General features: G+C 35.7%; 1 long non-coding RNA gene across 1 annotated transcript in view; it reads right to left on the bottom strand.

The window, feature by feature from the left end:
• Window positions 1-26,660, bottom strand: part of LOC307197210 — a 633,848-nt gene that overhangs the window by 445,399 nt on the left and 161,789 nt on the right. The window contains exon 3 of the long non-coding RNA XR_013831352.1: window positions 4,655-4,731. This is a non-coding gene — a long non-coding RNA (uncharacterized lncRNA). The remainder of the gene's footprint in view (window positions 1-4,654; window positions 4,732-26,660) is intronic.

Genomic DNA, 26,660 nt, shown 5'->3' with positions numbered 1-26,660 from the left:
CTTATTTTTATACTCATAAAAATAATTGTATGGATGATAGCTTGGGCACTCGATAAGGGCTAAACTTACATCTGGTGTTGAATTTACCTCCTTAAATATTTCACCATTTCTAACTTTTCCTTGAATATATGGGTTTCTCTAGGCTTCTTATCCCAACCCCCTTACTTTCTTCACAAGCATCTCTACTTTCGAAGAAAATATTTGAACTTAATACTATGGGGGAGATGATGGCAGTAACAATACAAGTACCATTTCATATTGTAGCCTGAAAGATTTCCAGTAGAGAAAAAAGTTAATAAAATAAAATGTTTTATTTAAAAGTGAGACAAATATAAAAAAGAGAGGAATTCTAAAAAAAAAAAAGATACAATCATGTTTAGGGATAAATTATTTAGATAGATAGGTACATACATACATACATAGATTGACTATGGTATTAAATAGCATGTATAATACTAAATATTATATGTATTAATAAACACTATCTAACTATAATATATATCACGGTCAATATACAATATATAATAAAGCTACATGAATCCAACAAATAGAAAAGAGGTTAACTTTTCAACAATGTTAGAGGGAAAATTGCCTAATAGAAATACAAATCTAATTAGAAAATATATCACAGTCCAAAAGAACTGAGATGGACTAAGAACTAAATGGAAAAATAAAATCAAAGGAAGAAAACACTATAAGCAAAAATAGTAACCATTTTTCTGATTTAGGGGCATTGAAAGGCTCCTGACTTTCCTAATTCTTTAAATAGCACAATCATTCCCTGTGTAAGATAAACTCAAAAATTCAGTCATCTTTGATCATCTTTATCTTTCCTGTTACCATATTCATTGCATTATTTTTATTTCTATAGCTCTACATTCCATAAACTGCTTTGAGATTATTCTTTTTGAAGCAGGGCTCTGTTTATATCAGACCAGTTTTTAAAAAAAAAATTTTTTTTTCTCTTTCCACTGAGTTTTACTTTAGTGTGGTTTCTATCCCAGCATTAAAATGCACCTTTAATATGCTTTCAAATGTCTTTCCAAGTTTATGTTATACCAGAGATATGTCCTACTCTTTTCTACTCTGTGTCTTTGGGTGATTCCCTTCACCTGAAATGTTATATCCTTCTTCACCTGACCACTTAAAATCCTACCCATGTCTAAGAAGCGAATCTCAATACCATCTTGCCATGCTGGCTTTTCCTACTCCCTCCCTAACTGGAGGTTACCCGTTGTTCTTTGGAAATCCATATAATGTTGTAGAACATACTATGCTCACTTCAAGCCATCTCATGAACAGTAATTTGTTTGCAGTCTCACTGCATGAGCCATGTATTAAGTACTCAAATATTGGTACCCGGGAAGTGAGAGGAGCATGACAGTGAGCAAAATAGACACATACAGATACAAACAAATAAAAACAAAAATGAAAAGCAGAGAAACAGGGAGATAGAGAGATAATTATTTAACTAGGTCAATTAGTGAGCCCAACTGGAATATGAGAGGGAGAGCAAGTATCTGCTTTTTACTGAATTATTTTATTTCTATAATGCTTATCATAGTATAGAAGCTCACCAACCTGGGCATGATTCAACCAGGGAAATAGCCATGTAATCCAACACTGGGGAATTGTCTTGATAGACAGTAGCATTTTTCTCAGGGATGTTTATATGCCTATATATGGTTTACGATTTATATGCTCATTCTAAAACTTAACTCATTTGTCCACTGTTACAGCCATTTGTTTTTCAAACCCTCTCGTTATAGTTGTAAACAACTTGACAAGGACCAGTCACCCCTGTAGTTCTTGGTACATACCTTGTATTAAATGATCTGAAGTATGAAGCTGTTTAACTGAGATTTCAGATTAACTGTTTTCACTAAATTTCTACCTACACTCCTGAGTACTAACAATCCAATAGGCAAGTTCAAAACACAAACAGAAGAAAAAAACCCTAATTTTATATTTTAGCAGTTGAAGCACAGTCATGGGAGAACAGGGTGATCAACATGGAACATGGAATAAATATTCGTGTAATATTTTGAAAATTATTTCTTCCTGGTAAAAAAAATAATAGCGATATTTATAACTTAGACTTACATTACAACAAAAACTATGTCAAGTTTTTGAAAATAATGGTCATATAACTCCTTTTCTGACATTTTTCAATCCAGATGGCATTAGGAGCACATATTCTTATTTCAGATGAAGAAGATACTATAAAAACTTTTAATAGAAATGAACTGTCTTCGGATTTGCTCATTTTGTAGTAATAGATTTCTAAACATATTATTAGAGCAGGTATTGCCCATATACCCATGTAACAAGAGACTATGGCGCCTGTGTTATGAATTGACATATTAAAAAAAACGGCGTTCACACACACACACACACACACAAATACACAAATATACATTTCAATATTTTTTTGCCACTATAACCTGATTCTGTGGAATAACCTCTTATTGCAGAATTTTTAAAAACTGTTACCTCACTGGCGAGACATTTCAAATTTAGAACTCATTTTTTAACCTTTCACAAACATACCATCAGTATCATCAGTAACTGATTATTTATTGAAATAACAGTGCTATTAAATCACAACATGAGAAGAAGAACTATCCAAGACTTTAAAAAATAATGCATTTCTTTTAACACATGACCCTACTATAAATATCAACACAAATCTTAAATCTTGTCATTATTCAATACACTAAAGTCTGATTTTAAAAAGAGCAATAAAAGAGTTACTTGTGCATTCATATGGAAAAAAATTACATACAGATCACTAAATGCTTTAAGCACAGGAATGAACATCAATATCTAATTTTCATTCCATTTGAATACATATTTAATGGTGTAAATATAGCTCAGTTTCTTATTTATGGAAGGCAACCATGAAATAATAAACTCACTTTATTATGTTGTTTTATCATGTTTTCTGTTTTGTTTTTCAACGAGAGGAATTATAATGTCAATTTTGACCTGCAGCCAAATAACTTAAAACATTTTGCCAATCAAGGTAAATCAACTTTACAAACTCTTCTTTACAACTCTTTTTATCCATCATCTAACTTCGTTAGCTAAGTTGACTGATAGCTTTATACTGTTACTGCAACATAGTCTCCCATCCCCCATCACTGGTTCAGTCGTTATAAAGGAAAAACTCTCTTCTCTCCAGCTAACTCTCTCTAACAAGCTAAAAAGTCCATGATAATTAATAGTTACAAACCAGCTATGTGTTCATGTAGACATTTTAGTTTCTCCATCATTGCTATTGGAAAAAAATGCAATTCAAAACTTTTGATATTACAATAGCCTCATCTGAACACATAAAAATACATCACAAATATCTACATAAACCAAATAAGATAGCAAATTCTAAAGTTAGTTGTTGAACCTATTAGTTCAGAGACATCCATCTGTCCTTGTCATGTGTATATATTTTTTAAAATCTAAGATATACTTTAAAATATCTCTGAAGTATAAAACATCTATCTGAGAGAGATATATATAAATATTTAAACCTTTACTCGCCTAGTTAGTTAACAATAACCAGTATGTCTCAAGTCTGATTAAAATTTTATAGGTATACTTAGAACATGAAGGAAAAATAGAAACAAACAGTTGCTTTAACTGAAAAGTTCATTTAAATGAAAAGACAAGATTCATTTCCTATTTTTTTATTTTATCATTTACCAGGAGGGTTTACTCTGTGAGCTTCGCTGGCCATGCTAGTTTAATACCACGAAGGAAGTTACCAATATCAATACATTTGTTCACAGTTATGATCAATGACAGAAATAAGAACCAGTAGAATCCCTTACATGAAGAATAACAAGTAAAAATTTCAATTTAATCTCTGAGCACACTTCAGCAAGCAAAGTCCAAGTACAAATTTACCAGCAGTAATTTTGTCTCTTCATCTCTTTCCATCTACAGACTCTCTAAAGAGATAGCCCCAAACCTTCACTTTTTATCTGTTCCTGAAGAGTCAGACTGCAAGTTCTCAAGAGCCTTCAAATCAAGTGCAATTCTCAGTGCCACTCCTTCTACATCCAGTTCCCAGCTTTTCTCTCAGTCCAGCCTAGATTCCATCGAACCGATTTCTCTCTGAACAAATAAAAACACTACAACACACCTGTGCTCCCCTTACTACTCACTCACAGAAGTGAATGGAGAACAAAATACAGCATTCAGGAATGTAAACTCGTGGCATCAAAGCTAGTTACAAACCATATCAATTATGATTATATTTGCAAAGAAGGAACACTGAGACCTGCCAATCACCAAAACCAAACCCTACTTCCTATCACCTTCTATTACCCCATCCCAGTAAGACCTCAGCCTGGATAACAGCTACCCAGTGTATAAGAATTCTGTACTGCAATTAGAAAAGGCATAAACATATTCAGTTGTGAGTAAAAGCAAATCTTAAAACAAGAAGCCAGGCCACATCCACACACCACCCTTTCAACTGTGTAAACTTTCTAATTTGCTGACCCTTTCAGGTAGAATTGCTCCTTAGATTAGCTGTCCTGCATAATTCTGCTTGGTTTTGACATCAATTTAATCCCTGACCTTGGCGGAAAAATAAAGCAAAGCAATGCCAACCTTTGGATATTACACCAAAGTAGGCTCCACATTTTACCTGGAAGAAGATTCTTTGTTGGGCCAGTCAATCACTTCAGGCAGAAGTTGAGTCAAGTTTTGATGGAGGAAAATTTCCTGTAGAAAAAATAGGGTCAGTCCATCTTACCATTTTAGTACAAACATATGGGTGTGCACACATGGCTTAACATTTTAGCAAAATAATGAGCAATATTTTATTAAATACAGGTTGCTATAGCTTCTGGCATCTTTAAATTTTTAACAAAACAAAGACAAATTAATGGTACTAAGTAGCTTTTTAAAAAATAATTAGATACTATTTTAATGCAAAGGAATATGAAATAGAATTTTTAAAATGATCCTTGACGTGAAAACATTTTATTTCACATATACATATATATATATCTGTCAGATTCAAGTTTTTTTACCTGTAGATCTGACTGTATGATTTATGACTGATGGCATTTAATATAATCACACTATAACCAAGATGTCATGAAAGGGAACAAAAATATTTAACTGCTGTGGAATCCCCAAAAATGTTATTGAATCATTTTCAAAATCATTCTTTTAGCTTTTAAATAATTCTCTAATAGAATAAATAATAATTGCATATGAAACTATATGGGCTAACCAACGATGGAGGATATCTCGAAACAAGTTTTTGAAGACAATATTTAACTTTGGTAATATGGATACTCCAACACTATATGAAGCATTGTAGAGGGATATTAAAGATGTATATGGTATATTTCCAGCACTAAGAAGTTTTGAATGTTGTTAAAGAGGTAAGTTAAACTACTTCTTATAAAACTATATTATTTTATCCAGTGAACATGTAATTTCTGTATGATATATATCTGCTAGTAAGAATAGCAATATAATAACTGCCCAGTGCAATAATTTCATTTGAATTTCCAGAGTAATTTTTCAATATAACCTGTCTCAAATAGGCCATATCATTCATCTTCTTATACTGTAGAATTAGAGAACACATATTTGCCATTTTCTGGTACAAGTTTTGATGTCTAAAGGTAATTTTCCACCCATTAGTTGTCTCAAACTGATGCTAAACTCAGATTCCTTTCGTTTTTCCTATAATTTGCTTCTTTCCCTCTCTTTTCACAAAATACTTATCAGATATTTATTTAAGTGTCTGAATAAATATAATAAATTCACATATGAATAAACAAGTACCTATATATAAACATAAACGTCTATTTATATATATGTTTATATGTGGATAGTGCAGGGCAATGGAACTGCTTAACAACAGCAAAGAAGGCTGTCTCTGTCTCCCAAGAGTATATTATGTACGAGAAAGAGAGTACTCAGGAGACTCTCTATGAAGGGAGGCATTTCATATTTCACAGTGTACAGTGCCCGCACCTCGTGGTCACTGATCTTCTTTATGGTGACTGGACGTCATTGAGATTTTCTCTTCTCACCCCCAGTTAGTAGCAAGAGAGACTTCTGAGGTATATTTTTGTTTCTGCATCTATCTCAGTGTCCGGCATAGTATTTGAAGCTTCCTCCCCTCTCAAAACTCCAGGGGCAATTATTTAGTGACACCAGAGCTGAAGAAAAATATCGCTTGGCTAAGAATTGTTAGAGACACAAAACCCAAGTCGCTTGCAAAGCCGAGCATGTTTGGTGAACCACAATGCCATCAGCCAGAGGGAAGCTGGAATAGGCTGCCAGCCTAAAGTGGAACCACAGCAGACATGGCATCCAAGAGACAAGGGAAGGGCTAGAAAGGCAACATCAGAGAGATGAACCTAAAGTCAGCTGACTAAGAGTATAGCATATGTGGGACAACTGCGGGAACAGTTGGGAGCCTGTGGCTGGTTTTTATTCTCCAGCTTAAGGAAAGGGAGGGAGAGGACCAATCACATTGAAGGGATCAATGACAATCTGGGCACTAAATGAATACCTAATGGTTGAAGGAACAACAGGTACAGGGTCACAGAATTGCTAAAAATAGGAAGGGACATTAGAGAATCTAATGTCATCCTTTTTTTTTTTTTTCATGACTTGGGAAACAAGGAAAGAAAGTCATATAATCATTCAGTGGTTGAGTCAGGGCAAGGACCATGACTAGTTATTCCCAAGAAAGCACTCTGCCCACTTTCACATAGGATATATATATATATTTTTTGCGGTACGCGGGCCTCTCACTGTCGTGGCCTCTCCCGTTGCGGAGCACAGGCTCCGGACGCGCAGGCTCGGCGGCCATGGCTCACGGGCCCAGCCGCTGCATGGCATGCGGGATCCTCCCGGACGGGGGCACGAACCCATGTCCCCTGCATCGGCAGGCGGATTCGCAACCACTGCGCCACCAGGGAAGCCCACATAGGATATTTTTAAAGTCAGTCCGAGCACAATGTCTTCAGGGAGCTTTAGGAAGTTTGGTGCTTGTAAATGAACTTCATGAAACTATGAAATGCAGGGCCGTCGGAAAACCTACCTCCCTTGAGTTAGTTTGACATCCATAGCACATACCATTAACCACTAAAAATGTATTTCTTCTCCTTTCCTCTAGACAAATAACGTAGATATTCTTCTCACCCAAGTATTTTGGGGCAGAGTCCTTCACCAGCTTCAGGACTGCATCGTGAATTGGCTCAGCCACTTGTTAGATCACTGCACTCCCCGTGAAACTGACTGATTTACCAGGAGTCTGGTTCTACCACTGTTTGTTTAAAACATTTGTAGAACAAATGTGTCTCTGTCATTAAAAAGAGGTTATTGGTTTCAAAATTACTTAAGTCTGAGAATAAAAACATGCAACACAACAAATCTATGTAGAATAGCATTCAGTTCCTTAGGCTTCTGGCTCAATATGTCTTGTAAGGTAACTAAGAAAGTTTCAGAGAGAACTAACTTACAAAGTTCTAGGTAACTTCATATCATCTTTTGTTCTTTGTTTTGTTCTTGTGTGGCTTGAGACTACAAAAGCACTTTTATGAAAGAGTAAGGGAAATTATTTGCTTCTTGAGTATAAAGAATCTTTGGACCTGCACTTTTGAAACTGTTGCTGTCTGGATCCTGGAATATTTTGACAGGCCTGTCATGACCTTTACTAAGTGAACTTTAGCATTTTTCTTTCCTTATATAACATTAAAAATGTCTATCTGTAAAGTAGATATTTTTTTATGTCCACCTTTTTTCCACCCACTGGACACAAAATAACTTAAAAAGCAAAACATTAAAAATGTGTGCATTAAGAAAACAAATATATAATTTACTGTAAGCAGAAGTATGTCGAATGAAACCTTCACTTTTGATACTGAACCATAAATAGAACATTATCTGAATTACATAAAAATAGAAATACAATTTCTGCAAATATTCTATCTTCTCCATTAACAACCAAGATGAAAATTTAAGGAATTATCAAATAAGAATTAACAGAATTTAATGGTCAGTAATTCTTTTACCTTAACCATGTACTTTCTACTGAAGAATGAATCCAAACTATTGCACCTTATTACAATGCTTATGATAAAGGTACATTTTTATTTAGAGTTTTAATAAACTCTTGTCTACACATAAGTTTTATATGTTAGCTCTTTTATTCCATCCATTTCAAAAGGTGAAGTTTTGAGAGGACGTTCAAGATGGTGAAGTAAGACATGGAGATCACCTTCCTCCCCCACAAATACACCAGAAATACAACTATACGTGGAACAACTCCTACAGAACACCTATTGAATGCTGGCAGAAGACCTCAGACCTCCCAAAAGGCAAGAAACTCCCCACATACCTCGGTAGGGCAAAAGAAAAAAGAATAAACAGAGACAAAAGAATAGGGACAGGACCTGCACCAGTGGGAGGGAGCCGTGAAGGAGGAAAGGTTTCCACACACTAGGAAGCCCCTTCGCGGGCAGAGACTGTGGTGGCAGAGGGGGGAAGCTTCGGAGCCGCGGAGGAGAGTGCAGCCACAGGGGTGCAGAGGGCAAAGCAGGGAGATTCCCGCACAGAGGATCGGTGCCAACGGGCACTCACCAGCCCAAGAGGCTTGTCTGCTCACCTGCCGGGGCGGGCGGGGCTAGGAGCTGAGGTTTGGGCTTTGGTCGGATCCCAGGGAGAGGACTGGGGGTTGGCGGCATGAACACAGCCTGAAGGGGCTAGTGCGCCACGGCTGGCCGGTAGGGAGTCCGGGGAAAAGTCTGGACCTGCCTGCACAAGGAGAGGGGATACAGAGCACGGCCTAAATGAGCTCCAGAGACAGGCACAAGCCATGGCTATCAGCGTGGACCCCAGAGACGGGCATGAGACACTAAGGCTGCTGCTGCCGCCATCAAGAAGCCTGTGTGCAAGCACAGGTCACACTCCACACCTCCCCGTGCAGCCCGCCACTGCCAGGGTCCCGGGATCCAGGGACAACTTCCCCGGGAGAACGCACGGCGCGCCTCAGGCTGGTGCAACGTCATGCCAGCCTCTGCCACCGCAGGTTCGCCCCACATTCCGTCCCACTCCCTCCCCCGGCCTGAGTGAGCCAGAGCCCCCAAATCAGCTGCTACTTTAACCCCCTCCTTTCTGGGCGGGAATAGACTCCCTCAGGTGACCTACACACACAGGCGGGGCCAATCCAAAGCTGAGTCCCTGGGAGCTGTGCGAACAAAGAAGAGAGAGGGAAATCTTTCCCAGCAGCCTCAAGAACAGCGAATTAAATCTCCACAATCAACTTGATGCACCTGCACATGTGGAATACCTGAATAGACAACAAATCATCCCAAAATTGAGGTGGTGGACTTTGTGAGCAACTGTACACTTGGCGTTTGCTGTATGTGACTGATTAGTCTCTGATCTTTATGTTTATCTTAGTATAGTTTTTAGCACTAGTTACCATTGGTGGTTTGTTCATTGGCTTGCTGTTCTCTTCCTTTTTTTATTACTTTATTATTATTATTTTTAATAATATATTTTAAATTTTTTATTTTAATAATTTTATTTTATTTTATTTTTTTCTTTCTCTCTTTTTCTTCTTCCCTTTTCTTCTGAGCTGTGTGGCTGACAGGGTCTTGGTGCTCTGGCCAGGTAACAGGCCTGATCCTCTCAGGTGGAAGAGCCAAGTTCGGGATACTGGAGCACCAGAGACATCCAGACCCCACGTAATATCGATCAGCAAGAGCTCTCCCAGAGATCTCGGTCTCAACGCTAAGACCCAGCTCCACTTAACGACCAGCAAGCTCCAGTGCAGGACACCCCATGCCAAACAACTAGCAAGACAGGAACACAACCCCACCCATTAGCAGAGAGGCTGCCTAAAATCATAATAAGGTCACAGACACCCCAAAACACACCATTGGATGTGGTCTACCTACCAGAAAGACAAGATGCAGCCTCATCCACCAGAACACAGGCACCAGTCCCCTCCACCAGGAAGTATACACAATCACTGAACCAACCTCACCCACTGGGGGCAGACACCAAAAACAACGGGAACTATGAACCTGCAGCCTGCAAAAAGGAGACCCCAGACATAGTAAGTTAAGCAAAGTGAAAAGACAGAGAAATACACAGCACATGAAGGAACAAAGCAAAAACCCACCAGACCAAACAAATGAAGAGGAAATAGGCAGTCTACCTCAAAAAGAATTCAGAGTAATGATACTAAAGATCATCCAAAATTTTGGAAATAGAATGGAGAAAATACAAGAAAGGTTTAACAAGGATCTAGAAGAACTAAAGAACAAACAAACAATGATGAACAACACAATAAATGAAATTAAAAATTCTCTAGAAGGAATCAATACCAGAATAACTGAGGCAGAAAAACAGATAAGTGACCTGGAAGATAAAACAGTGGAAATAACTACCTCAGGCAGAATAAAGGAAAAAAAATGAATTGAGGACAGTCTCAGAGACCTCTGGGACAACATTACACACACCAACATTTGAATTATACGGGTCTCAGAAGAAGAAGAGAAAAAGAAAAGGACTGAGAAAATATTTGAAGAGATTATAGTTGAAAACTTCCCTAATATGGGAAAGGAAATAGTCGATTAAGTCCAGGAAGCACAGAGAGTCCCATACAGGATAAATCCAAGGAGAAACACACCAAGACACCACACTCTCAAAAATAAAATACAAAGAACAAATATTAAAAGCAGCAAGGGAAAAGCAACAAATAATATACAGGGGAATCCCCCTAAGGTTAACAGCTGATCTTTCAGCAGGAACTCTGCAAGCCAGAAGGGTGTGGCAGGACATATTTAAAGTGATGAAAGGGAAAATCCTACAACCAAGATTACTCTATCCAGCAAAGATCTCATTCAGATTTGACATAGATATTAAAACCTTTACAGACAAGCAAAAGCTAAGACAATTCAGCACCACAAAACCAGCTCTACAACAAATGCTAAAGGAACTTCTCTAGGCAGGAAACACAAGAAAAATACCTACAATAACGAACCCAACACATTTATGAAAATGGTAATAGGAACATACATATTGATAATTACCTTAAATGTAAATGCATTAAATGCTCCAAACAAAAGACAGAGACTGGCTGAATGGATACACAAACAAGACCCATATATATTCTGTCTACAGAGACCCACTTCAGACCTAGGGACACATACAGACTGAAGGTGAGGGGATGGAAAAAGATATTCCATGCAAATGGAAATCAAAAGAAAGCTGGAGTAGCAATTCTCATATCAGAAAATATAGATGTTAAAATAAAGACTATTAAAAGAGGCAAAGAAGAGCACTCTATAAAGATCAAGAGATCGATCCAAGAAGAAGATATAACAATTGCAAATATTTATGCACTCAAACTAGGAGCACCTCAGTACATATGGCAAATGCTAACAGCCATAAAAGGGGAAATCGACAGTAACACAATCATAGTAGGGGAGGTTAACACCCCACTTTCACCAATGGACAGATCATCCAAAATGAAAATAAAGAAAGAAACACAAGCTTTAAATGACACATTAAACAAGAGGGACTTAACTGATATTTATAGGACATTCCATCTGAAAACAGCAGAATACACCTTCTTCTCAAGTACTCATGGAACATTCTCCAGGGTAGAGCATAACTTGGGTCACAAATCAAGCCTTGGTAAATTTAAGAAAACTGTAACTATATCAGGTATCTTTTCTGACCACAATGTTATCCGACTAGATATCAATTACAAGAAAGTATCTGTAAAAAATATAAACACATGGTGGCTAAACAATACACTACTAAATAATCAAGAGATCACTGAAGAAATCAAAGAGGAAATCAAAAAATACCTAGAAACAAATGACAATGAAAACATGACAACCCAAAACCTATGGGATGCAGCAAAAGCATTTCTAAGAGGTAAGTTTATAGAATACAATCCTACCTGAAGAAACAAGAAACATCTCAACAAAGCAACCTAACTTTACGCCTAAAGCAATTAGAGAAAGAAGGACAAAATAACCCCAAAATTAGCAAAAGGAAAGAAATCATAAAGATCACATCAGAAATAAATGAAAAAGAAATGAAAGAAACGATAGCAAAGATCAATAAAACTAAATGCTGGTTCTTTGAGAAGATACACAAAATTGATAAACCATTAGCCAAACTCATCAAGGAAAAAATGTAGAAGACTCAAATCAATAGAATTAGAACTGAAAAAGGAGAAGTAGCAAATGACACTGCAGAAATACAAAGGATCATGAAAGATTACTACAAGCAACTCTATGCCAATAAAATGGACACTATGGAAGAAATGGACAAATTCTTAGAAAAGCACAACCTGCTGAGACTGAACCAGGAAGAAATAGAAAATATAAACAGACCAATCACAGGCACTGAAACTGAAGCTGTGATTAAAAATCTTCCAACAAACAAATGCCCAGGACCAGATGGTTTCACAGGTGAACTCTATCAAACATTTAGAGAAGAGCTAACACCCATCCTCTTCAAACTGTTCCAAAATACAGCAGAGGGAGGGACATACCCAAACTCATTCTACAGGGCCACCATCACCCTGATACCAAAACCAGACAAAGATGTTACAAAAGAAGAGAACTATAGGCCAATATCACTAATGAACATAGATGCAAAAATTCTCAACAAAATACTAGCAAACAGAATCCAACAGCACATTAAAAGGTTCATACACCATGATCAAGTGGGGTTTATCCCAGGAATGCAAGGATTCTTCAATATATGTGAATCAATCAATGTGATAAATCATATTAACATATTGAAGGAGAAAAACCATATGATCATCTCAACAGATGCAGAAAAAGCTTTGAAAAAAATTCAAGAGCCATTTATGATAAAAACCCTCCAAAAAGTAGGCATAGAGGGAACTTACCTCAACATAATAAAGGCCATATATGACAAACCCACAGCCAACATCGTTCTAAGTGGTGAAAACCTGAAACCATTTCCACTAAGATCAGGAAAAAGACAACGTTGCCCACTCTCACCACTATTATTCAAAATAGTTTTGGAAGTTTTATCCACAGCAATCAGAGAAGAAAAAGAAATAAAAGGAATCCAAATTGGAAAAGAAGAAGTAAAGCTGTCACTGTTTGCAGATGACATGATACTATACGTAGAGAAATGTAAAGATACCACCAGAAAACTACTAGAGCTAATCAATGAATTTGGTAAATTAGCAGGATACAAAATTAATGCACATAAATCTCTTGCATTCCTATACATTAATGATGAAAATCTGAAAGAGAAATTAAGGAAACACCTCCATTTATCACTGCAACAAAAAGAATAAAATACCTAGGAAGAAACCTACCTACGGAGACAAAAGACCTGTATACAGAAAACTAAGACACTGATGAAAGAAATTAAAGACAATTCAAATAGATCGAGACATATACCAATTCTTGGATTGGAAGAATCAACATTGTGAAAGTGACTATGCTACCCAAAGCAATCTACAGATTCAGTGCAATCCCTATCAAAGTACCAAAGGCATTTTTCACAGAACTAGAACAAAAAATTTCACAATTTGTATGGAAACACAAAAGACTCTGAATAGCCAAAGCAATCTTGAGAAAGAAAAACAGAGCTGGAGGAATAAGGCTCCCTGACTTCAGACTATACTACAAAGCTACAGTAATCAAGACAGTATGGTACTGGCACAAAAACAGAGATACAGATCAATGGAACAGGATAGAAAGCCCAGAGACAAACTCACGCACATATTGTCACCTTACCTTTGATAAAGGAGGCAAGAATATACAATGGAGAAAAGACAGTCTCTTCAATAAGTGGTGCTGGGAAAACTGGACAGCTACATGTAAAAGAATGAAATTAGAACACTCCTTAACACCATACACAAAAATAAACTCAAAATGGATTAAAGACCTAAATGTAAGGCCAGACACTATAAAACTCTTAGAGGAAAACATAGGCAGAACACTCTGTAACACAAATCATAGCAAGATCCTTTTTGACCCACCTCCCAGAGAAATGGAAATAAAAACAAAAATAAACAAATGGGACCTAATGAAACTTAAAAGCTTTTGCACAGCAAAAGAAACCATAAACAAGACCAAAAGACAACCCTCAGAATGGGAGAAAGTATTTGCAAATGAAGCAACTGACAAAGGATTAATCTCCAAAATATACAAACAGCTCATGCAGCTCAATAACAAAAAAACAAACAACCCAATCCAAAACTGGGCAGAAGACCTAAACAGACATTTTTCCAAAGAAGATATACAGATTGCCAACAAACACAGGAAAGAATGTTGAACATCATTAATCAGTAGAGAAATGCAAATCAAAACTACAATGAGGTATCACCTCACACCAGTCAGAACGGCCATCATCAAAAAATCTACAAACAATAAATGCTGGAGAGGGTGTGGAGAAAAGGGAACCCTCTTGCACTGTTGCTGGGAATGTAAATTGATACAACCACTATGGAGAACAGTATGGAGGTTCCTTAAGGAACTAAAAATAGAACTACCGTACCACCCAGCAATCCACTACTCAGGGCATATACCCTGAGGAAACCATAATTCAAAAAGAGTCCACAATGTTCACTGCAGCACTATTTACAATAGCCAGGACATGGAAGTAATCTAAGTGTCCATCAACAGATAAATAGATAAAGAAGATGTGGCACATATATACATGAAATATTTCTCTGCGGTTTAAAGAAATGAAATTGAGTTATTTTTAAGTGAGATGGATGGACCTAGAGTCTGTCATACAGAGTGAAGTAAGTCAGAAAGAGAAAAACAAATACCCTATGCTAACACATATATATGGAATCTAAAAAAAAAAATAAAAAAAATAATGGTTCTGAAGAACCTAAGAGCAGGACAGGAATAAAGATGCATACATAGAGAATGGACTTGAGGACACGGGGAGGGGCAAGCATAAGCTGGGACGAAGTGAGAGAGTAGCATTGACGTATATACACTACCAAGTGTAAAATAGGTAGCTAGTGGGAAGCCACTGCATAGCACAGGGAGATCAGACAGTGCTTTGTGACCACCTAGAGGGGTGGGATAGGGAGGGTGGGAGGGAGACCCAAGAGGGAGGGGATATGGGGATATATGTATACATATAGCCAATTCATTTTGTTATACAACAGAAACTAACACAACAATTTAAAGCAATTATACTCCAATAAAGATGTTAAAAATGAAAAACAAAAAAGTTGAAGTTTTGTACATAGAACTGGTAATATGCACTTTTCTACTCTGCCTAAACCCAAAAAACCCAGCTGGGGAAATGTCCTGGATAGTGATGAAGCTTTACTGCTCACACACATCCCACCAAATATAATAATGAATCAATGTACTCGTAAAATCACCAGTTATCATGTTAATGAAAACTTGGGAGTCATGGGATCTTGTCAAGAGCAAAGTAAATCAGTGAAAAGTTGCAGTAGATGTGTTTTGTCTACAATGTACAGCTTACAGGGCTTTGTGAGATTTGAAAGGAGAACATTTTGTTCTGAGTATTAAGTTACTTAAATTCTAAAGTGGAGCTATATGACTTTTTAAAAATTATTTTCTTTGTTAAGTTGGGTGGGGTTCCACCTGAAATCAAATACGCATGCAATGGATGTGAATATTACTTGCATGAAGTGTGGACAGCTGTACACCAGCCAAAAATTGATGAATAATTCCCCCGTCCTTGATTGCTCCAACTTGAATTTATATCTTCCTTGGTGAACTCTTGTAAATTTATTTGTAATATCTCTATGACACTTCTAACCCAATGTGTGTATTTGTCTTACTGCCACAAATACGTAGGATATTCATGGAGGATAGAAAGCATATCTCATCTGTCTTTGGGCTCTAGGAAGCTCCAACAAATCTTTAAGCAAAGATAGCTGTCCTTCAAATGAACACACTCTGCTGGGGTCCTTAAAAATATAAGAATGAGGTAGATTTATCTCTGTTTCAGCATAGATAGAAAATATACAGGGAAAAGGATAGATAAGAACACTTTTTCCAATGTGCAAAGTGACTGGTCACTCTAAAATTTGGAATTTGATACAAAAAGTAGAAACCAAAATGCAGAGTGTAAAGGTTCAGTTAGATGTTTGTCATCCATGGAAAAGAAGTGTGTACTTTTCCATTTTACCGCTAGTGTACATTCTTTTAAAAAAATGACCTCGATGCTAATTTTGTGTTAGTAATGAAAACAAAATACCTGTAGAATGTTATAATTCCAGCTAACAGTCTTTTTTTTTTCACTTCCCAAACTAAGTTCTTAGAAAATAATAGGCCTTAACAGTTTCAGGGGAAAGAAGAGTATCTTGTTGTCTCCTGTCCCCAAAGACACCTGCTGAGCAATTTATCACAGTTCAAAGAGCATGGCTATACTATCTCATATTAAATGCAAGAGTCTTATCTAAAGTATGACCCCTTGTGTGATTAGTGAATTTGGTTTGAAAAACCACATATTTATTCAGATCTTTGTTTTAGTGTTAATCCCCTGTCTGACAGCATCTCAGATCTCTTGGTTAAACATTCCTCTGCAAATGCCACCTCATACTAATTAAAGTGAAAGATTTCAGCCACTGTTTATTTATTAATTCAACCAAGACTTCATGTAAATAAAAAAGGATACAAGAGGGAAAAATCATATATTTGACTTGCAAATTACATCTGTAGAGTATCAACTTTGTTTCTCAAAATTAATGGTTTGTAACGCAGCTAGTTATTTCCTCTTAGCTTGCATTGTGTATTATGACCCAATTATAAGCAAATAGTAACTTCGATGTAATTACAAATATAATACAGATAACAAAATAGAAAATTCCATTTGGATTAAAGAAAAGCTTTTCATTCAGTTTGAGGATACTGAATGCAGCAAATTTATAATGAAGTGATTGCTTTCATTTGGATGAAATATACAGTTATCTCTATGAGAAAAGTAGAGATAAAAAGATTGCTGTGTCCTGCTTAATATCTTTAAAATTTCCAGAGATCTTTTATTAAAATGAAGAGCAATGAGTTTGGGGTTCTTGACTATATCCCTACTCCCTGATACAGAATGCCATTTGGACTAATATATCAAGTTTAGAAATATAAGTAATCAATATCTACTCCCATTTGTATAAAATCATAATAACACAGTTGTTATCTACTACAGCAAAATATATAGACTGTTTCATTATAAGTATTATACTCAAGTTATATTCCAGGGGCAAGAATGGAGAACATTAATGAAAAGAGTCAGCAACAAGTACTTCCAAAGCCAGAAGATTTAATACATTCTCTGTATCTTGTTTGGAAATTTCTAGTTTTAAAGTATCTCAGTTGACTCCACTACTGCTGAAGTTGGCCTTTAATATTTACTGATCAGAACCTTTTCTCTCACTATTAATGTGAGAAATTTTCCCTAACTGCTGATATCCTAAAATTGTGGTTGATTAGAATGTATCTAATTTTTTTTACCTATTTCAACAGGATAATTGTGAAATTTTAGTGAAGATGTTTTGCTAAGAGAAACCAAAGATGTCAATTTTTTCCACCACTTGCTGCTATTATTTAATGTTTAGAGACTAAAATCTTCAATTCTACATGTGGATTTACAGAGGTGAAATTCTCTTATTTCCCTTTCTATGCCTTCATAGTAAGAACGTGCCTTTAGGGAAAAGGGTCAGCCCTTCCTAGACTTGGCTTAAGGTAGCAATTCATCAATCCAGACATATTATAGAGAACACAGGAGAATAGAATAGATAGAATATGTGCATCCCCCTTCCTTCATGAGTTAATGCCCCTGTTTGAGGAATTGATGTCACGCTAATACACTCTAAATCAAGTATTAGGGTGTTCTGAGAGTTTAAATGAGCAACCCTGGCAAGCCTGCTGCAGTAATTCATTGTTAGTAACACCCCATGATTTGGAAGAAAAGTACCCCACGAAGTGCATTAGAAGAACCGAATGACGGGTTCTGCAGATGAACTGCAACAAAACAAATTGAACTTCCATGTTAGATAAACCCCATATACAAAAAAGAATTGGGCTGACATTAGGGAAGAGGTAAGTATTGTTTAAACTTTCTGTGCTTTGTCTTCTAACGTCTTCTCTAAGGCCTAACAGCTCTCTAATACATCTATAAAAAAATTTATTTCAAATGTTTTCTGATACGACTAAACTCTTTGTTATGCTACATATTTTCTCTCTTGCACAGCCTCTCTAGAGGCATTATCTGAAAAGGAGATTGTACTTGAGTAGTAAAAAAGGGAGTTTTTACTACTTGACTAGTAATACTTTTATTTTACAAATATGTCCAGGGCATGTGCTACATGTCAGGCACTGGTCTAAGGGTTTTACAAATGTCACTCATTTAGTCTTCATAACGCCTTATGAAAACAGTACTATTATTATCCATCATTTTCCAAGTGAGGAAATTGAAGCCCAGGGACTTAATGTTATAATCAAACATTTGATAATGTTATTATTAAATACCGTATTTACCAGCTGGTAGGTGGTAAATTTGGTATTTGAAGACAGGCTTCAATACTATTTTCCTCTAGCTTAAGTAAAATGTGATCATTATAGAAAAGTGTCCAAATGGAAAACAATACATGAAGAATCTTAGTCTGATTTATATTTAAATATTATTAATTAAAAGTAATGTAAATGGCTACAAATCTAAATTAGATAGGAATTTTTTTATCCTTCTTACTCCTATTAAAACATAAATTTGAAAATTTATTTGCAAATGAACAGAACCTAAAAATTAATAACATTCAAATTAACAGCATTAATTTTATATGCTGGACTGAAGATGGATTTTACAGAAAAATATGTCAAGCCTTGTATTACATTTAACATTTATAATCACTGAAATCAATAACATAAATATAGACAATATTTTGTTATCAGAATGGAATTATTAATGTGAAATTTTGTTTTTTTAATTCAGAATAATTAGACCTCATATTTATTCAGAACAATACTAAGTGAGCAATTCTCAAAATTCATTTGTAATTAGACTTTGAGAACTATAAAGAGTGTTAGCCATATCTGGCGATGTTCCCACATTGGAAAGATGGAAAAACCTTAGAAATAGATGGAGAGAATAACACCATCCTTATGATAATTACTTCAATACTTCTATTTATCTTTTTAAGCCTTCCCTGGACAACAAAGTAGCCACCCAAGTTTCTGGACATTAATCCAATTATAAAATTTTTCCTTTCCTTATTTTACTAAACCCAAAGGCTTAAAATCTGAAGATGCAATGATTCCTATGTTCCTATAGTAGCTGCATTGATTATAATTTACACCTGGCAAATGAGATGTGTCCTAGTTGCTTTATGATCCCTAAATAATAAAGGACATGTTCTGTTTTAATTTTGACTCCAAAATGTGTTTTTAACTTATCTGATAATTGAATTTCTTGGAAAATTGAAGACACTTCCATTTCTCTGTGCATATATTTATAAGATCAGGGGTACCCTGCTGTGTTTGATTATTCTATTTTACAGCTCCTATAATTCAGAGAGAAATGTTATTTTCATAAATTGGTAAATTCTGGGAAATGAAAATTAAATGAGTCAAAGTTTACCTCATAACATAACACTTGTGAACTGTGTTTGCTTCTATCATTTTGTGTACCTTTTACACTAAAAAATATTTAACATTATAAAAAGCAAAATGTGGTTCAGAAAATATTTTGGTTTATACAAACCGTATTAAGTTTTTTCTTAATTTCTACAATATTTGTGGTATGGTTCCCTTCCAATTGTTTGAATGTGAATCCATTCCATAGAAAGTAAACAGCAATACACCTATGGTGAATTCATTTGGTGCTGTTTAACATTTCCATTTCTTCTAATTGAGCTAACATCTGTTCTTCTGGAGAACCAGATGTGTAATAACTCACTTGATATCTACTTTTTCTGTTACTATAGCAGGATTTTTTAATAAGGTCAATAAATCCAAATGTCCAATTCCAGATGAAATTGCAAAATGTAATATTGCCTCATAATAGACGCATTTTTATTCTGTAAGAGAACTATAGAAAAATTTATAATTCTTTATGGTACAACCCCAAGCACAGCCCAATTATAGAAGCGATATATTTACTAACTAATTGATAGCATCAGATTTTTAACATTCTTTCATGACAAACAAGTTTCCCTGTTAAACTCATTAATTACAGTTGCCTGTGGAAAAATATATTTCTATAAAAAAAGACAAACAAGAGGTAAATGGGCATGATGTTATATCACTGAAAATGAACCAAACTGATTTTACATATACGTCATTATTTTTATGATGTTTTATAAGCAATATGTTATTGATATGCTTATTCTTAAAATCAAATCCATGCCCCACCATGGTTATCTACTAACTACCTATACAGCCTCACCTTGTACCACTCTCCTGTCATCCCCCACCCTCAGCCAAACTGCCTCACTCTGTGATACAAACACACAACGGTTTTGCTGGCCTTAACACCTTTACTTGGGCATTTCCCTTTGAATGACTGACCCCTTATTTCATTGAAATCTCACTGTTAAATGTCATGTCTTTAAAAGACTCCCTTAACCTTCCAGTGATTCTACTGAGTCTTTGTACCACTTAGCACTGTCTGACATTTTTCTTGATTTCTTATTCTTAGTTTATTTCTAACTCTCCAACAGAATATACATACTGTAGTGACTAAACTTCTCTGTCTTACTTGCAGCTGTATTACTGTATCCTGAATAATATCTGACACTCTTACTGTGTATATGTTTGACAGAGGCCAATTCATGAAAGAACCCATGGGTCATTGTAAGGAAATTAAAGTTTACAATAAGGACACAATGAAGTTTACAATAGAAATATCAGACATGCCCTTTCCCAGGACATTTTTTTTATGGCTGAATTGGTCTCATTATTCACTTCTCAGTTCAAAAGAGTCCTTTCCTAACCACCATATTCAAATAGATTCACGCTTATTATTCTTGATCATGGCACACAATTTATTTCCTGCATGGCAACGTATTATGGACTGATTGTATTAGTTTATTTACTTTACTTTTTTTCTTCTTTTCCTACTGTAAGGCGCAGTCCATAAGAGCAGTTATCCTGTTTGTCTTGTTCACAGTCATATACTTTGGTACATAATCCAGCACCCAGTACATGGTGCTTGAAAATATTGGCAGAGTGAGTGAATAATGGATGTAAGATGTATTTTCCAGGCTACATCTACAGGCTATATGTAATCAGTTTGGTGTCAATTCTAACAGGTGTGAAGGAAAAAGAGACAGAGAGAGAAAACTAAAAGATGAGTTCCATTTTCTGCCATGGGCAATTTGGGGTAATTAGTTTAAGGAAGGTACCACTTACTAAGAAAACTCAGTGGTGGTGGGGGGAGGGTTAGAGGTAGAAGATATATGTGAAGGGAATGAAGACATAGTATTTATTTTTGAATATATGTGAAGGGAATGAAGACACAGTATTTATTTTTGAAGTTTATAAGGCATCCTAGTGGATAATCTAAGTAGGCAGTTGGACATATAGGTTGGAAACTCAGTAGATAGTTCTGGGCTAAGATTTTGTGTTTGTGAACATATAGCAGGTAATGAAAACCATGAGAACTAGCCTAAAGAAAGACTGTAAATGTTTACAAAGGGAAAATGATACCAGGATTTGCCTTTTAGTTTTCAAAACTATTGAGATTTGAGGGAGGACCCTGAACTGGCTGTGTCAGAAAAAAAAAAAAAGACTGATAAAGTAGGAAAAATAAGCAGGAAGTCATAAGAGGAGAGCATTTGAGAAAGCGGAAGTGGTCAGCACTTTTTATAAAAAAGTCATTTTAAGAGGACTGATGAAATATAGCATGAATCTGGCACACACAAAAATGAATTTTAATCACAATTTAAAGGGTTTAAGACTATTTATAATCTAGCCTGTGTTAATTTTCTCTACTTGGTGATGAACAATAAAGAAATATTCCAAAATCAATCTGTAACTGGTTAATAGAATGACCTTAGGCAAATTCCTCTGGCTAGTCCAAGATCAGATAGACAGCAGGAACTCCATTTTACATGATTAATTCACCCAATAGCCATTAGTTTCATTATCCACTCAAATGAGGGGTTACCCAGATGATCACTAAGACTCCTTCAAGTTTTCTATTACATATTCTAAAGGGAAAACAATTTCCTACTATTTGACCAAAAGAATGATTGTAGTTGTGTTTTCTTCTTTAGTTTCTCCTAACATTAATACTTACAAATTACTTCTGTCTTTCTTGCTTTTAACAGACAAATTTAGTAACTGTAGTTACAGGACAAACAGTTTTCCAATTTTCACCAATATATTTAATCCAAAGCAGAACAAAGAAAGGGAATTTAGAAGGATAATAGGTATAAGAAAGAAAATAATAGCTAGTTACAATAGTGATCATTTACCCAAAGCCTAGAAAGATACTTATATATAGAAGAGACAAAAGCAAACCCAGGACTGTTTTATAATCTTTATGAAAATTTGAAAGGGCATCTGGATCCACGATTACCATCAATTGTTATGAATTTTTCTTTCCCTGTGCAGTTGATGGGCTCTCTATAAAGGGTATACATTATTTTCAAGCTTCACTAAAGAACCACAAGACTTCTAACCAAGCAGATCTTGGGAATCACTAAGAGAGATAAATAACCAGATTTGAATTGAGATCCAAGTTTCAGATACTCTAATGACTGCAATTATGACTAAATTACTCAGCTCCACTGATTCTTAGATAGGCAACAGGCCTCCCTCAAGTTTCCCGAAGCATACAAAATTCAGAAACCATTTTATGTACACCAGAGAAGCAAAGATGAGTGAATAATAAAAACATTCATTTTCATATAACAAAAGGATTCATTTAGTAATCAGGGGAAAATGTGTAAGACTAAATTGGAAAACAGAATCAAGTTTTCTAGATCACAGGTATATTTTTTTTCCTAAATATCTTCCACATATTTTCTGAATTTTCATGTACTTTTTCACTTTTAAAACTTATATTTCCAAATTCTGTTCTCTTCATCTGTAGTTTTTTAAACTACCCATATATTCAATTGATGAAGACAAGTAGTAATTATATATAATTCTCAGAAACAAGGCACTTTAGTAAAATTTATGAGGATATGTTTTCAGTAAGTTAATTGAAAAAAAAAATTCATTCCTAAACCAAGAGAAGAAAAAGTTCTTAAATCAAATTTTCCTAAAATTTTCACCAAAATAAAATTAAGGTTTATATTAAAATATTTGTAAAACACAGATCAAACAAAATAGAGGTTAATCAAGATATATATGAGCCTAGGCATCTAACTTAGTTCTTGCCATGTAATGATGGACAGCTTGGGAAAGTCACTTAATTTTCTGAAACTCAGCTTCCTTTTCTCTCTAAAACAGAGTAGAAGTATCTCTCGGGACTGGATGAGAGTTTAGTATGATCAATGGAAGAGTGTTTTGGACTGTATAAAATGCTCTTCTAAATCAAGGTAGCAAAATATTGTCTGGCTGAAATCATGGGCTTTGGAGTTACAGGAACTGTGCATAGTTCTGACCTCAAAAACAGCATTCCCTTGAGGAAAGTTACTCTGACTCTATGAGCCTCTTTTTTAAACCTATACAATATTGACATAATATCTAACCCAGGAGATTACCGTGATTATTGAATAAGAGCAGCCGTTATCATCGTTTCTGGGTCAATACATGAAAGCTATTAATGGGGTAAAATTCTTCTTCTTTTCTGTCTGTGAATTCTGTGATCCACAGAAAGTTCCTGAATATAGCTCACAAAAAAAGTGAAAGCAAAAAGATAATTTAGAAGTATGCCTGGCATAATTAAAAAAAACTGGTTACAAGAATATTTTTTGTTTGATCATTAACCCTAATCCTGAAAAGATAACTAAAAGGAAAATTGCATTGACAACTAATTATAAAGGTTTATTTTGATCAGCCTCAACACAATAAGTTACAAATGTGGAGTGTTTTTATTTTTCCTAATGACTAATATCAAGTTTTTTTTGAAGTTGCCATCACCTGAGTATTAGTGGGATGGGGTGATACAGAGGGTGCAAAGGTACCAGTTAATAGCTTTTCAACTCATTTAACAATTTGTATGATAACATTGCATATTTTAGGTATAATTAAAGTCTCAGTGGCTGTACAGTTCAAAGTTCCTCTCTCTAATAACTCCAGAAGACCTCTGCACAGCTGCCATGACCTGCCTGCAGAAGGAATAATGTGTGCGCTCTGAACTCTGCATCTCACTTTTTCCCACCTGGTTGCATGTGCCAGAGATGCCTGAAGACGTGATGTGGAGAAATGCGTGCTTACTTGAGGAAGGCCTAGTTTGGCATGAACTAAGTGAATGCACAAAAGAAAGAGAGAAAAGACCTAAAACACAGACTTAGGACATTTCCCAAATTTGTATATTAGATTTAGTATAATTGTAAATCCTGATCCTTAGACTAGGTCATGGATTGAACTGTGTCCCCAGCAGATTCACATGTTGCATTCCTAATTCCCTGAACCTTAGAATGTGGCTTCATTTGGAGACAGGCCTTTCCATAGGTAACCAAGTTAAACTGGGTCATGAGAGTGGGTACTAACCATATGACTAATGTCCTAATAAAAAGGGGGAAATTTGGACACAGGAAAACACATAGAGGGAAAATGATGTGAAGAGACACAGAGAGAAGATAGCCATTTACAAGCCAGTAAAAGAGGCTTGAAACAGAGCTTCCCTCACAGCCTCAGAAGGAACCAAACTTGCTGACACTTTGATTTTCAACTTCTAGCCTCCAGAAGTGTGAGAAAATAAATTTCTGTTGTTTAGTCATCCAGTACGTTGTTACAGCAGCCCTCGCAAACTAATACAGTTTCCATCCCAGATCTACTAATATGGATTTCCAAGGCAGCAGCTCAGAAATTTGGTTTAAAAGAAATTACCAGATAATTTTGATATGAACAATGAGTTAAAAACACTGCTCAAAACTTTAGCATCTAGAGGATGGTAGGAAAAGAAGTAGACTAAAAACAAGGAAACAGAAAGGTAAAGTAGAATCAAAGAAAGGAGAATCAAGGAAACCAAGAGAAAAGAGAGTATGAAGAACGTAAAGGTCAAGAATAGCAAATCAAAAAAATTTTTTAACAAAGAAAACAGCAGACAAGGTGAATTGGCTTTAACCATTAAGAAATAGCAGCTTCAAGTTGCAAGTATGCAGAAGATTGTTGACCATAGTGCATCTCTTTTAGATTTATTTCTTTTGTGATTTTCTACTGAAACCAAATGGTGGATACATTTGGTTAACATAGAAAACTGATGCATTTAAGATATGTTAACTCTTCAGCAATCATATATTCGTGATGTTTAATTGCAACTCTCCTGTTGGGAAGAGTGAACAACAAATAAATTAGTAGATGAAGAAGTGGCTCCAAACAAGAACTGGCAACACTTCAGTTATATCCAGAGGATTTATAACACTTTAAATATCCATTCAACCATTTTCTTTCATAAGAAGAATCATGCTGTTTTGGAGTAACTAAAAATAACACATCACTCTAATATTCTAAGGTATAAACTTTCCTCCAGAGGAAAAGGAAAAAAGCTATTTTAGAATAAGGGACTCTCAGCTCCTCAGCATTATTCCAACTCTATTTGTTAGTTATGATAAGGCTGTGATCTTATGCTTACCATGCCTAACTTCTACCCTAGTTCATCATTAACTTAGCTAAGCTTGTTACTGATGAAGAAAGCTATTGATGCATATCAAGATTGAAGCTTAGTTGTTCTATAGGCTTCATTCTTGTACATTACTCTCCAAGAATAGTTAACCAAAGATTAATGGCTCAGATAATCTTCCAACTGAAAGCAACTGACAGCTATTTGGAACCATGGGATTGAGACAATCATCTCGGAAAATAGAACACTGCCCTACCACAACATGTAGCCCCTTTTTTCTCCCACTATATAATCTCCAAGCAAAATCTGCATTAACGCAGAGTTGGTTCTATGGGACATGAGTCCACCTTCTCCCCAGGATGGCTGGTTTCCTCAATAAAATTATCTTTCCTTTTCTCCAACACTGGTCTCTCAGAGCAATAAGCAGATTAACCTGAAGTCAGTATCATAAGTATATTAGCTATTTAAGCCAGAAGAGCAAGAGAGTACAGGAGAAAACAAAGAAAGTTTAAGAATAATAAGGAGTTAAGACCAGAGGGCAGATAGCAGAAGCAAGAAGAACTACAATCCTGCAGCCTGTGGAACAAAAACCACATTCACAGAAAGATAGACAACATGAAAAGGGAGAGGGCTATGTACCAGATGAAGGAACAAGATAAAACCCGAGAAAAAAAAATTAAATGAAATGGAGATAGACAATCTTCCAGAAAAAGAATTCAGAATAACGATACTGAAGAAGATCCAGGACCACGGAAAAAGAATGGAGGCAAAGATCGAGAAGATGCAAGAAATGTTTAACAAAGATCTAGAAGAATTAAAGAGCAAACAAACAGAGACGAACAATGCAATAACTGAAATGAAAACTACACTAGAAGGAATCAATAGCAGAATAACTGAGTCAGAAGGACGGAAAAGTGACCTGGAAAACAGAATGGTGG

Source organism: Stenella coeruleoalba (assembly GCF_951394435.1).
Source record: "Stenella coeruleoalba genome assembly, chromosome: 14".
Classification (NCBI taxonomy): Eukaryota; Metazoa; Chordata; class Mammalia; order Artiodactyla; family Delphinidae; genus Stenella; species Stenella coeruleoalba.
Note: the sequence above shows the minus strand (reverse complement) of the source record. Positions and strands in the feature narration are given on the sequence as shown.